This window comes from Zea mays, chromosome 8 (genome assembly GCF_902167145.1).
Source record: "Zea mays cultivar B73 chromosome 8, Zm-B73-REFERENCE-NAM-5.0, whole genome shotgun sequence".
NCBI classification, from domain to species: Eukaryota; Viridiplantae; Streptophyta; class Magnoliopsida; order Poales; family Poaceae; genus Zea; species Zea mays.
The window spans coordinates 64903949-64918771 of NC_050103.1; the positions used below are offsets into that span (position 1 = coordinate 64903949).

The 14823-nt window shown below is 43.8% G+C and overlaps 1 long non-coding RNA gene and 2 other non-coding genes across 3 annotated transcripts; all 3 read left to right on the plus strand.

Moving 5' to 3' along the window:
- The first annotated feature begins 6065 nt into the window (after positions 1–6065).
- Positions 6066–6137, plus strand: TRNAN-AUU (transfer RNA asparagine (anticodon AUU)). Its single transcript has one exon. It is a non-coding gene; the product is annotated as a tRNA-Asn (tRNA).
- A 3531-nt stretch (positions 6138–9668) lies between these two features.
- On the plus strand, positions 9669–9740 carry TRNAK-CUU (transfer RNA lysine (anticodon CUU)). Its single transcript has one exon. It is a non-coding gene; the product is annotated as a tRNA-Lys (tRNA).
- Positions 9741–12313: 2573 nt separating this feature from the next.
- LOC103635289 (uncharacterized) lies at positions 12314–14426 on the plus strand. Its single transcript, XR_557274.4, has 2 exons — positions 12314–12782; positions 14057–14426. It is a non-coding gene; the product is annotated as an uncharacterized lncRNA (long non-coding RNA).
- Positions 14427–14823: the final 397 nt, after the last annotated feature.

The following is a 14823-nucleotide window of genomic DNA, read 5'->3' on the forward strand; positions in this document are numbered from 1 at the left end:
GGATGTGGTACTTCTCTAATGAATCCTACTGACACCAGGCGAGATAATTCCACACGAATGGCTTCCCTTTTGTCAGGCGTGAAACGACGTAGCTTCTATCGGATCAGCCTTGCCTGAGGATACACTTTGAGTTTGTACTCGACCAGCTCTCTCGGGACTCCCGGCATGTCCACAGGTTGCCATGCGAACACATCCCGATTGCCTTCCAGGAACTGGACGAGCGCGCTTTCCTATATCTCATCGAGGCTGGAATTGATGATTGCACTCTTGCGTTCATCAGAGAATCACATATTGATCCTTTTAGTTTCTTCAGTCGGACGCATAGAGGTCGCAGCCGAAGCTTCATTCGAAGGGATCATGAAGTTTTCGTCCAGCAACTTGCCATCGGCCTGTACGAGAAGGGCTACCGGGGGCCCGGCAGTTAGAGCCGTCTGAATGGCACCTCGAAAGCATTCTGCGGTGCCTTGGAAGTAGCGCGCACGGTGATGACCCCCTGAGGTCCTGACATCTTGAGTATCATATACAGGTAGTGTGGAATAGCCATGAATTTTGCCAATCCTGGTCTTCCAATGATGGCGTTGTATCTGCAATCGAAGCGTGCCACCTCAAACCTCAGGAACTCAGTTCGGTAGTTCTCTGGGGTTCCAAAGGTGATGGACATGTAGATGTGTCCCAGTGGGTACTCCCCTTTAATCGGTATGATGCCGAAGAAAGGAGTATCTGACTCAGTGAGGTCGTCGATGGTGACTCCAAGGGCCTGGAGCGTTCGGGGAAAAGTGATGTTGATGCTATTGCCACCATCCACTAGCACCTTCTTTACCCGGCTTTCTTGGATCACATGATCGACGAGTAGCGGATATTTGCCGGGGTGATCGAAGTTAAGCCACTGATCAGCTTGGCTGAAGGATATTGTGTGCTCCGACAATCGGTAAGGAGCTAGAGCACTGTTTGTGCCCACTAGAACCTACCGATCATTAAGCTTTTGTTGCCTTCTGCTTTCTTATGCTTCGTGGCCTCCGAATATGACGTTGACCTCCCTATCAACGCGTGGGAAAGCTCCACCTCTCCTCCCTTCCTACTACTGATGCTGCCTAGGTTCGCTAGGCTCTCCTCAGGGTGGGGGAGGTGGTAGTGGCTGGGACGGTCGGTCGTGCCCGATGGAATTTTTGAAATCTCTACAGTTCCGTAGGGTGTGCCACATGTCCTTGTGATACGAACACTGGGAGTCGAGGATATCGTCCAGTGTTCGTACCCCTCCGTGGGGTGCGCCGTGGGCTCGAGCAGCAGGTGGCCCGATGGTGTGCACCTCCTCGCGAGGTCTCTTCTCCCAGCGTTTGTCTAGTTGCTAGTTTGTGTCCCTTCATGGTGCAGGCGGTACGGGCTTTGTGCCTCTAATGAGGTCCTAGGCCCGCTCATCTGCGATGATGTAGACGTCCGCCTCCCTAAACAGTTGTTCGGAGGTGGCAGGTGTTTTTGAAGTATGGCCCGGACAAAGGCCGGGTCGTTGGATCCCCAATAGAAGTCTTCAATCACAGCCACCTCAGTGACTTCAGGAATATGGTTCCTCATTGTTTGAAATCTTTTGGGTAACAGTCGGAGAGTTTCATCATTCTGCCGCCTAATGGATTTGAGGTCCCATGGCTGCGCCGATTTATCGGAGAGAGACTCGAAATTCGTGATAAACCGGCAGCTGAAGTCACCCCAATCGTCGATGCAGTGTCGAGGTAGGTGTCATAGCCATTGCAGTGTGTCCTGCCCCAGAACATGGGCAAGCACACCGTCATGACGTCCTCCGTTGCCCCAGCAGCCTGGGCGGCGGTTGTATAGACGACCAACCAGCCTCCATGGTCCTACTTAGGCTTGTATTTGTCGACGTTGGAGACCATGAAATTAGGGGGGCATTGGATGGCCCGGAGGCGAGGAGTGAGCGCGGAGACTCCACACGTGTCCTCTTGTCGATGATCATGCCATCGATCCCGGGGAGGGGAGTCAGTATTAGGTAGCCTCGACCGTCCCTGGAATGGACTTTTGGTGGAGGCTGCCGCTGATTCGATCCGGGTTACACCATGATCTCAGTCGTATTCTTCCCTGTGCCTTATTTCATACTCGTGCCGATGATCCTGTGAAACACTGATGTTGCTCCACGCGTCTCGTCGGCTGTTAATGGCATGACGTAGGTCGTTCGGTGTGTGAGCGAGAGGTAGAAGATAATTGGCCGCCTGAGTAAGCAGCCGCCGATAACCCTCTGTGTCTGGGGTCCGTGGGAGGCTATCGGCTATCTGTGCCAGTACTCCTCCAACTTCACTCGACGTGTTCAATGCTCGGGCGAAGTCGGGATACAAGTTTCAGGCAAGAAGCAGATTTTCCCGTCGAAGTCTAGCATCTTGTTCAGCTAGTTCCCGCTCTCGTTCTTGAGCCTAACGACGATCGCGGCGGCGGGAGTTGCGCCTTTCTCGATGTGCTCTTTCATTGAGAGTTTCTCCCATTTTTGAGGCTTCGTCCCGAGAGACGGGTTGCGCTGGATCCCGTTCTCCGGTTTTGTGATGTCGTCGTACGTTCCGGCGCCTATTTCTCCGTCGCCGAGCATCGCGTTGGGGAGGTTCCTCCCCCTGCATGGTGGGTTCATCATTAGAGATGGGCGATGACTCTAATCTCCCCTGAATGAAAAGGACGTCGGGGTAGAAAGGAGCAGGTACGGTGGTGTGCCTCTTCTCATCCTCCTTTGAGGGCGGAGGTGTTGGGAGGATTGCTCGTTGTGTTTTCCTTCCTCGGTAGGGAACATCCACTTCCCTTCTTCGAGTGATCCATGTCCACTCCTTAGTAAGCGAGGTGGACAACAGAGTTCTCCGAGTTGGAGAGGCCCTGACTGACTGGCCTTCCATCCTCCAGGGGCTTTTGAGCCCTGACTTGCGCGGGGTCACGCCCTCCCGAGCTATGAGCGGGGGCATGGTTCGCGGTTTCACTTCAGCTTCTCGCGGAATTTCTGAGGAGGGTTTCTTCTTGGGTGGAGCTACTATGCGGTGCAGAGTTCCCTCTATGTCCGCTATGCACGAGATGGTCCCAAAGCAGAAAATAGCTCTCGGGCTGAAGGTGATCTTGTTCTTGAAGATGATGGCCACCCTGTCGGTGTTTAGTTGATCAACGACACACCCCCTACTTGGCATGCTGATTGTCGGTGTTTAGTGTCCGACCGCACACCCGGGGGTACCCTCGTGGTGCTTTTGGGTAGGACAGTGTCGTGGATTGTAACTCGATGGTTCGTGCCGGGGGCACGAGAAAGAGAGAGTCGAGCGATTTTCAGCAGGTTCTGGCCGCTTGAGGAGCATAACACCCTACTTCCTGAGGTGACTCTGTATGAGGGAGGTGTTTACAAGTGGTGTCTACCGAATGGTGAGGTGCTAATAAGATGAAAATGATGGGGATCCCCCTTGGCCTTATATACACAACCGTAGGGCACTTCCCGAGTACATGTTGATCACACTCTTCCAGCTTATCTCCTAGCTAATAGCGAACAGACTTCACTTATCTCCGAGGAAAACACGGCGCCTCCGCTCTGGGCTATCCCCGGAGTTCGAGGACGTCGGGCGTGGGTAAAGCGAACAGCTTCAACGGGATCACGCCCAAGCCATGAGTAACCCGGTCATGGGCCCATTGCCTTCCTGGGTCGGCCCATTTCCACCGTTATCTTTGCCTAGCCCACGACGCGACGTCCCTGCGGGGCGACTGGCATGTGGCCCCAAGCAGAGTTTTCGCCTTCTAGTGGACCCGGGGGATATTTGTCCCCCACAACGACCTAAAGCTAACTATCGAGACTTTGGGCTATGCAGACACATACTTTGATAAATGGTTTGTGCATGTTTGTTACCGGGTGCAACTAGATTCAGTTGGTCGGTGAAAACAACGCTCGCCATTTTTTTGCACAAGCATAGGCTCACGAACAGGGAGGTCGCACATGCAGCGCCTTCGACTCTGGCTTTTTCTATGCACGAGCGTCTACGAGCGCTGCAGGCCAACGCAGACGAGCAAGCTCAACAAATGCGCTACTCTTATGTAGCGCATGCACCTCTATGGAAAAGCAAGTTTCACTAACTTTCATGGCGTGCTCCAAGCACACGGGCATAGCAACCGGTGGATGGGGAGATTTACATATTCCTATGGGGAATCATGCTTTAATTTTTCATTGTATTAAATATCTTGAATAAAAAAGAGGTAATTTGCTCTGATATATATTATAGCCAGGCCTTCTTGGCCCACCTAAGTGCAATTACGAAAAAAGAAAGGATATGTAGATAGGTGGATAACTAGATTGGCAAGTACTTAAAATAAAGTATTTTATCTTTATTTTAGGATTCTACAATGAAATCCTTTATTTTCTAGCAATTCTACTACTATGAAACAAAAAAGACCATTCAAATTCTTTTTGAAAAAGAAACTAAGTGTACTATTCTAAATCAAATTAAAGTCAAACTTTCTAGTGCTTATAAATTCTTATGGCTTTATTCCTTTCATAGAAAGGAGATAAAATGAGAAATCTTTGCTATCCAATCTTTTAGAATAGCATAAAGTTTAACTGACAGAAATTTTTTCTAGGACTATTTTATCAATTCATTTTTATTCCATTTCAACCCCTGCTAAATTCGAACTTTCGTCGAAATCATCTCTATTCATATGTATGAAATACATATATGAAATACATATGTGTAGTTTCCTAGAATTTCATGTGATTCAGTAAACAGAATATGGATTCCATGATTGCTATAATAAAACTATAATATATATATATATATAATATTTTTTGAATCGCAATAGTGAATGACTCTTAAATCGATATCCCGCATTATTTTGAATGTCATAATAAAATAGAATAAGAATAAATGTTTCCCTAATCTGTATATAGGGAAACTCCAGGTCCGAACAACATTATTATCTATAGATCCCCCTTATGTACATATTTCTATGGGGAATCGTGCTTGAATTTTTCATTGTATTAAATATCTTGAATATAAAAGAGGGAATTTGAGTAAAATCTACTAAAGTAACACAAAAATGGAATTTCATCAATATCTGGATTTTTTGTATATATATTATCTATTTTTATGCTTTGTATCTAGCAAAGTTGTAAGGTAAAACGACATAATAGACCCTGGATTCCCCATTTTATTCGGTGAAAAAGATAAATTCTTGTTCATAGAACATCGATAGAAAAAAGACGACTATCGGATTTGAACCGATGACCCTCGCATTACAAATGCGATGCTCTAACCTCTGAGCTAAGGTTTGATATAGAATCCATTTCTCAAAGTAATGGAAACCATTCTCTTATAGGAAATGGTTCGAAAATCGCTATTCCACCTTTTAGGTTTAGGTATCAGGAAAAGTAATACCTGTGAAGATCGTGCATTTTAGTCACATTCAGATCTGTTTTTTGAGTCCATGATATAACCAAATTGGATGGATCTTCCACCCGTTTAGCTAAGAAAGAATAGATGCAGAGGTGGATAATAGATCGATATGAAGATCATGAGCTGCTCCATAATGAAACCGCCAGTAGTCGCAAATATCTCCTTCTTCCCTAACCCAAGATTGGAGAAAGAAGATCTAAGAGGGATCTATGGAGAATGTGGTCAGAAATCCATAATAGAGGCCGACCACAACGACCGAATTAATTATCCTCATCGAGAAACTTAGACTACTTTAGACTACATAAGTAGAAAAGATTTGAAAATCATGGCATGAGTCTCCATTTTTTCTTTCTTTAGAGTTTTCTACATGCACAATTTCTCAATGTTTCGATGAAAATTTCTTGACTTTCCATATATAGAAAGACATAGACTATAAATGACATCTCTTATGTCAATAAGACCAAAGGAATGGATATTAAATGATAGAAAGTGCTAAGAAGTGAAATAGAATAAAATAGAGCCACTTTGGGCTTCCCTATGAAATGAGGCATGGCATAGAGCCACTATGAAGAAATTCCGGGAGTTACAAAAGAAGCTTCGGACCCATATTGTTCATGGGTTGAGAGCGGGAGTTGAAGTCTAGGAGGTCGAATCTCCCCTTGTTCCTCGGTAGCTTAGTGGTAGAGCGGTCGGCTATTAACTGACTGGTCATAGGTTCGAATCCTACTTGGGGAGATTTGGTTCATTCTTTAATGTGAGAATAAATAATTGAATTAAAAGGCTTGCTTTGACCCTTATGATAAGGTAACTTGTACGCTATTCTTGTTTCTATTGCATTATGTCTCATCGTATCACAATCTGTTCTACAATTCTACTTCGTCAAAAGGAAAGAGCATACCCAAGTTCAATAGCTGATAAATATACTAGAAATAATTCAAATAAATAGCAGTCTCTGACAACTCATCCTCTTTAATCTGCTTGGACCCGCTCCAATACCCATAGAAAAATCCCCAGTCATATTCAGCGTACATGTCCCTGCAATCAAATAGATTGTCCCAAGGGCCCCATATTCTAGGAGCCCAAGTTATGCTATTGAAAATGCGTTCCTCTAGCAGTTCCGGTTTAGCCATTTCGTTCCTTTTTTCAAAATCCACTTCTTTTCATATAGCATCCCTAATCAAAGAGAGAACAATATCTATTTTAAAACATTTCAAACGGATTCCTTGGTTTGGACCGACGAAGTAATGACATTCAATTATTATCAACCCGACTGCAATCTACTTCTAATAGGCCACGAACTATAGATAGAGAAGAATCATTCTGAGCGAGTCTATAAGAAACGACCCACTTTTTCATCGGTATCCGGGGGAAGACCAAAGATCTTGCGCGACCAATCCCCCAAAAAAAACTCAAAAGAAAAATGTCTCGTTAATCTCTTCATGCTCGTTCCAAGTTCGAAGTACCGTTTGGCCCCACTTCCTGACATTATTGACCGCGGGTTAACTAAAGAAAAAATGATTTTTTTTTTCAAAAATGTTGACGGTGGAAATAATGGTTATTGATGCTTAGTAGAGATATATAACAGTATATCGAAAGTCATCGTCTCCCACACCCATGGATTCCGCGGTAGATCGATTTTTCTCTCCAACTAGAGCAAACGTTTTTTATTCTTGCGAATCACGCAGCACGTATTTGAACGTTAGTGAATAATGAGTTAGTTACTCCCTCCATCTATCATAATTTCTGAAGACAATGCAATCTTAGGAGAAATGCAAATTTCCTTCTGCCTCATTTTTAAAATACGATGTAAGGTAAATGATTGTGGGACTTTGTAGACAATGCACATATATATATCACAGAGTTTCTAGGCCAGCAGCCCAAGACACCGAATATTTTTCTTTGTTCTTTTCGCTTAAGCTTTGATGTCGTGGCACTATTTTTCTCTCCCAATATTTTCTTGATGCCATAAACCTATTGGAAGAATCGGATTTTTATGTTAGCATACTTTTGGTTATCAACAAATTTAAAGTCTTATTCGGTTTGCACAGGGATCATCAGATGAGATTAAATTCTTTTATATTCAATTTAACTAGTGACGGATTTAATCTACTTCAGCCCACTTCTAATCGAACGAGCTCTAAGGGTTAGTTTGAAAATTCAAATCTTCTTAGGTATTGTAGGGGATCGAAAGAAAAAATGAATTGATTTTGCCTCTAATCCACTACAAATTATCTTTGGGTTTAGAAGGTATTGAGAGAGAAATTAGTTCATTTCCCTCTTAAATCGTTTGATCTCTAACTAAATTTAAGGATGTCTATAGTGGACCGGTGGATGGGGAGATTTACATATTCCTATGGGGAATCATGCTTTAATTTTTCATTGTATTAAATATCTTGAATAAAAAAGAGGTAATTTGCTCTGATATATATTATAGCCAGGCCTTCTTGGCCCACCTAAGTGCAATTACGATAAAAGAAAGGATATGTAGATAGGTGGATAACTAGATTGGCAAGTACTTAAAATAAAGTATTTTATCTTTATTTTAGGATTCTACAATGAAATCCTTTATTTTCTAGCAATTCTACTACTATGAAACAAAAAAGACCCTTCAAATTCTTTTTGAAAAAGAAACTAAGTGTGCTATTCTAAATCAAATTAAAGTCAAACTTTCTAGTGCTTATAAATTCTTATGGCTTTATTCCTTTCATAGAAAGGAGATAAAATGAGAAATCTTTGCTATCCAATCTTTTAGAATATCATAAAGTTTAACTGACAGAAATTTTTTCTAGGACTATTTTATCAATTCATTTTTATTCCATTTCAACCCCTGCTAAATTCGAACTTTCGTCGAAATCATCTCTATTCATATGTATGAAATACATATATGAAATACATATGTGGAGTTTCCTAGAATTTCATGTGATTCAGTAAACAGAATATGGATTCCATGATTGCTATAATAAAACTATAATATATATATATATATATAATATTTTTTGAATCGCAATAGTGAATGACTCTTAAATCGATATCCCCCATTATTTTGAATGTCATAATAAAATAGAATAAGAATAAATGTTTCCCTAATCTGTATATAGGGAAACTCCAGGTCCGAACAACATTATTATCTATAGATCCCCCTTATGTACATATTTCTATGGGGAATCGTGCTTGAATTTTTCATTGTATTAAATATCTTGAATATAAAAGAGGGAATTTGAGTAAAATCTACTAAAGTAACACAAAAATGGAATTTCATCAACATCTGGTTTTTTTGTATATATATTATCTATTTTTATGCTTTGTATCTAGCAAAGTTGTAAGGTAAAACGACATAATAGACCCTGGATTCCCCATTTTATTCGGTGAAAAAGATAAATTCTTGTTCATAGAACATCGATAGAAAAAAGACGACTATCGGATTTGAACCGATGACCCTCGCATTACAAATGCGATGCTCTAACCTCTGAGCTAAGGTTTGATATAGAATCCATTTCTCAAAGTAATGGAAACCATTCTCTTATAGGAAATGGTTCGAAAATCGCTATTCCACCTTTTAGGTTTAGGTATCAGGAAAAGTAATACCTGTGAAGATCGTGCATTTTAGTCACATTCAGATCTGTTTTTTGAGTCCATGATATAACCAAATTGGATGGATCTTCCACCCGTTTAGCTAAGAAAGAATAGATGCAGAGGTGGATAATAGATCGATATGAAGATCATGAGCTGCTCCATAATGAAACCGCCAGTAGTTGCAAATATCTCCTTCTTCCCTAACCCAAGATTGGAGAAAGAAGATCTAAGAGGGACCTATGGAGAATGTGGTCAGAAATCCATAATAGAGGCCGACCACAACGACCGAATTAATTATCCTCATCGAGAAACTTAGACTACTTTAGACTACATAAGTAGAAAAGATTTGAAAATCATGGCATGAGTCTCCATTTTTTCTTTCTTTAGAGTTTTCTACATGCACAATTTCTCAATGTTTCGATGAAAATTTCTTGACTTTCCATATATAGAAAGACATAGACTATAAATGACATCTCTTATGTCAATAAGACCAAAGGAATGGATATTAAATGATAGAAAGTGCTAAGAAGTGAAATAGAATAAAATAGAGCCACTTTGGGCTTCCCTATGAAATGAGGCATGGCATAGAGCCACTATGAAGAAATTCCGGGAGTTACAAAAGAAGCTTCGGACCCATATTGTTCATGGGTTGAGAGCGGGAGTTGAAGTCTAGGAGGTCGAATCTCCCCTTGTTCCTCAGTAGCTTAGTGGTAGAGCGGTCGGCTCTTAACTGACTGGTCATAGGTTCGAATCCTACTTGGGGAGATTTGATTCATTCTTTAATGTGAGAATAAATAATTGAATTAAAAGGCTTGCTTTGACCCTTATGATAAGGTAACTTGTACGCTATTCTTGTTTCTATTGCATTATGTCTCATCGTATCACAATCAATTCTACTTCGTCAAAAGGAAAGAGCATACCCAAGTTCAATAGCTGATAAATATACTAGAAATAATTCAAATAAATAGCAGTCTCTGACAACTCATCCTCTTTAATCTGCTTGGACCCGCTCCAATACCCATAGAAAAATCCCCAGTCATATTCAGCGTACATGTCCCTGCAATCAAATAGATTGTCCCAAGGGCCCCATATTCTAGGAGCCCAAGTTATGCTATTGAAAATGCGTTCCTCTAGCAGTTCCGGTTTAGCCATTTCGTTCCTTTTTTCAAATCCACTTCTTTTCATATAGCATCCCTAATCAAAGAGAGAACAATATCCATTTTAAAACATTTCAAACGGATTCCTTGGTTTGGACCGACGAAGTAATGACATTCAATTATTATCAACCCGACTGCAATCTACTTCTAATAGGCCACGAACTATAGATAGAGAAGAATCATTCTGAGCGAGTCTATAAGAAACGACCCACTTTTTCATCGGTATCCGGGGGAAGACCAAAGATCTTGCGCGACCAATCCCCCAAAAAAAACTCAAAAGAAAAATGTCTCGTTAATCTCTTCATGCTCGTTCCAAGTTCGAAGTACCGTTTGGCCCCACTTCCTGACATTATTGACCGCGGGTTAACTAAAGAAAAAATGATTTTTTTTTTCAAAAATGTTGACGGTGGAAATAATGGTTATTGATGCTTAGTAGAGATATATAACAGTATATCGAAAGTCATCGTCTCCCACACCCATGGATTCCGCGGTAGATCGATTTTTCTCTCCAACTAGAGCAAACGTTTTTTATTCTTGCGAATCACGCAGCACGTATTTGAACGTTAGTGAATAATGAGTTAGTTACTCCCTCCATCTATCATAATTTCTGAAGACAATGCAATCTTAGGAGAAATGCAAATTTCCTTCTGCCTCATTTTTAAAATACGATGTAAGGTAAATGATTGTGGGACTTTGTAGACAATGCACATATATATATATCACAGAGTTTCTAGGCCAGCAGCCCAAGACACCGAATATTTTTCTTTGTTCTTTTCGCTTAAGCTTTGATGTCGTGGCACTATTTTTCTCTCCCAATATTTTCTTGATGCCATAAACCTATTGGAAGAATCGGATTTTTATGTTAGCATACTTTTGGTTATCAACAAATCTAAAGTCTTATTCGGTTTGCACAGGGATCATCAGATGAGATTAAATTCTTTTATATTCAATTTAACTAGTGACGGATTTAATCTACTTCAGCCCACTTCTAATCGAACGAGCTCTAAGGGTTAGTTTGAAAATTCAAATCTTCTTAGGTATTGTAGGGGATCGAAAGAAAAAATGAATTGATTTTGCCTCTAATCCACTACAAATTATCTTTGGGTTTAGAAGGTATTGAGAGAGAAATTAGTTCATTTCCCTCTTAAATCGTTTGATCTCTAACTAAATTTAAGGATGTCTATAGTGGATTGTGTATATGAGTGTAAAGTAGTACTGTTTTATATTGTAGACAATATTATTTATAAAGTAAAGTTTGAAATAAGACGAGACCGAAATACAAGAGGTGGGAGACGGCCTCACTTGTCCCCCGTGGGACCCGTCGCAAGTGTAGCGTCACAGCATACAGTACACGAGAGACCCAAGGACGGTTCAAAACCGCTGCAGAGACGGAGCCAAAATTCAAAGGAAGGGAAGCAGGCGTATCTTTCGCTCTCTCTCTCTCTCCGGTTTCGCGGTCCTTTGCCCGTTTCCTGAGACACGCACGATTAAAGCAAGCAGCTGCCGCCGGCAGGCGCCAGGAGGAGGACAGACAGGCAGAGCCAAAGCCATTCCGACTCTGTGACTGTTGTCTGCGTGCCGCTCGGTCATCACGCACAGCGCAAGCGCAGGCATGGCAGACAGACACACACCGTGCATGCGCGCATCGCATGCCTCACGTTCAAAGACAGTCAGGCAAACAAACCGGAAAGAGGAGCTTCTTTCGCTAATACTGCGTGGTCCTGAAACAGTGAGATACTACGGACCATCCATGCAATGCAAGCCAATGGTGCACGGACAGGTACGCACGCGGTCGGGTCGTGTGCGTGCGTGGCCATGCTTGTGAGCTGTAGAGCACGCACTACTGGATCGGAACTGCCATCGCGCAGAGCGCGAGCAGCCTGCCTGAACTGAGATGGTGGACGAAGGAGACGAAGAGCTAGCAGTAGCATAGCAGCGGCTGCGGCAATGCAATCAGGAGCAACGCTAAGCTAAACAGTCCTGGACTGGACCGAGCCCAGCCGAGTTCAGTTCCGGCGGGCAGCGGACGAAGAAGATTCTCTTGTCTCTGGCAGGTGGTCCCCCACCATGGTGAGTGGGCCCTCGCCGTCGTCTGGCGACTGACTGGTGATGTGACACGATGGCGTGCTTTTGCAGTTGCGTCCGCTTGATAAGACTGACAGCGCCGGCTCAAATCAAACCAAGCTACTACGTTGTCCAAAAACACTCGCAGTTCCAGACAGACAGAGAGAGAGAGCCGGTGCGCCGTGGCAGCAAGCATACAAAGATGTACTGTGCAGGCCGGAGAAAAAGCAGAAATAATAGCTGACACACAGCCATTGCTCCCTTGCGTTTCCTTTATCCTTTGGCTCCTTTCCTTGCGTACTGCTACTGCGTCGTACAGAGCTACCAGTAAAGCGGCACACGAGCCTCCTCCGCTCTCCCTCTCTATCTGTCCTCACTCACTCACTCACTCCACAGCTTAATTGCTCTCATTTCTCCTCCTCCGCGGTTTGGAGCCTGCTTCCTCTCTCGCTGCTCCTTTGGAAGCCCCAAGCCCGCCAGGGCGCCTGCAAGGAGAGACGACGCCAGCAATGCCGGTGGTAGACAAGGGAGGCGAGGCCGCCGAGTTGCCCCCGGACATCCGTGGGCTCGGCGGGGAGACCAGCAGGTCAGTTACGTACTTACTCGTCCCTGCTTCTGTTATCCGGCCTGTTCTGTTGCAGATATTCGTTTACTTCTCATCATGCATGGTGTGGACTGTGGAGGGATCTATGATTTGGCTATGAGTTCTTTAGAACACAAGTTCTTCTTGTTTTTTTTTTTTTGCTAACTAGAACAAATGTTTGAATGCGCATGTAGAATGTACTATGAATCTATAATTTGGCTAGTTATGAGTTCTTATTGTTTTTGTTGACTTAGAGCAAAGACTTATTAGATGCATGCGCATGTAGATCGAATGTACTAGCTAGCTTTCTACAAAAAATGGCTTTTTTATAACAGCGCTGAATATACTAGAACTATAGTTCTTTCCTGCATTGTGTCAACACATGCACAAGGTAGCAGAAGCATATCTTACTGCTATATAGCAAAAGAAGCGCTCATGGATAGCTAGCTAGATTAGATGCTGATGGTTCTTGGTTTCCGAAGCCTTTGGCTAGCACTGAGTTCAAAGTGTTGATGATTTAACGAAGGAAACAGCTAAGCACTTAACCCTGCTGTGTCAGCATGTCGCGTCGGAAATACTTCGTGTTCAGTTTAGTAGCATTTCTATTCGGATGCTAGCTAGCTAGCTAGCAGGGACGATCTAAAGCTTCAAAGAGATGTAGAACATTGCACAAGACACAAGAGCAGTGCACTGTACTCTGGTCTAGCTAGTAGAGCATGCATGCATGCACTGGCCTCTGCTGCCGCGCGCTGCCGTGCTTCTTTGCGCGTGTCGCATTGATGCCGTCGTCCTGCCGTACGGAGTGCGCGCCCATAAATCCACTCAGATGATGTACCACGCGTGCCAAGATCTGTGTCTGCGTGGGCCATTTCGGCCTTGATGGCAAACCAATTGCCTTTGCCTTCGCCACTGTTACACGATCTGCACGTCCTATGTATATGGACCTTTCCTGCCTGGTCCTTCGCCGTGCAATGCAATCATATCGTATCGTTGCAAAGGCGCCCCACTCCATTCGGCCGTGATATTTGACCAGCACTATTTTATGTTTTGGAAAAAAATTAAATGCTTTCTCCCTTTATTTTATATAATACTTTTAGTTTTTATTTTTTTGGTAAAAAATAAAAGTAGGATTAAAAGTCAAACCAATTATGAATTAAGACAGAGGGAGTATATATATATATATATATATATATATATATATATATATATATATATATATATATATATGTTACTAACTAGCATAAATTCCTATTTTCCGCCTGCAATGCAAACTCCAGGCCGTCGCAACTCCACGGTGGTTCTGGCTCGCCACCGATGTAGTCCAATCCAAGGCGTCCACCACCGCCAAGCGCCGCCGCGAGACTTGGGGCTCCAAGTCGGTGCGCGCGTCGTGGAGGTGGTGTGGATGCGGCGGTGCGTGGAGGTGGAAGGACAAGGATGCCATGGTCAGTCGCAAGCGAAGCGAGCAGGGAGGGAATGAAGCCGTACGGTCCGGGAGCTGCTGTCGTCGTATACATGCATGCATAAATACATATATATATTTTTTCGTGTACCAGTAATTGGGTAACTGGTTAATTGTTAGCAACGGTCCATTTGAGGCTATGGTTTCTGTTGCAATTGCAATGCAATCCATTCACTCGTGCTCTACCAACGCGCGCACCTACCACCGCTGGCGCTTTGTTGGCCCGCGACTGCGATGACGATGAGCATGCGCGCGCGGGTGGGACTGGGACTGGGACTGGGACGCCACCCACGCCGCTGGCCTTCCCGTGGCCCGCGGGTGGCGCCGCGCCGGCATGGGCGGTGGGGCCTGGACGCATGCGGCGTGCGCTTCGAGCGACGCGCGCGGCAGGGGATTGGCGTCGCCCACTCGTCCCCCTGGGCTGTGGCCTGTGGGGGTGGCCGGCCGGCCGCTCTGGTCTGTGGTCTGGACGCTTCTAGGTGCTCTCGTTGGATGCTTGTGCCTGACTGCCTGTAACATCAGGATGATGATGGATCCATGCAGCACCGTACCATGACCATGACATGCCATTTTTTTTTGTTT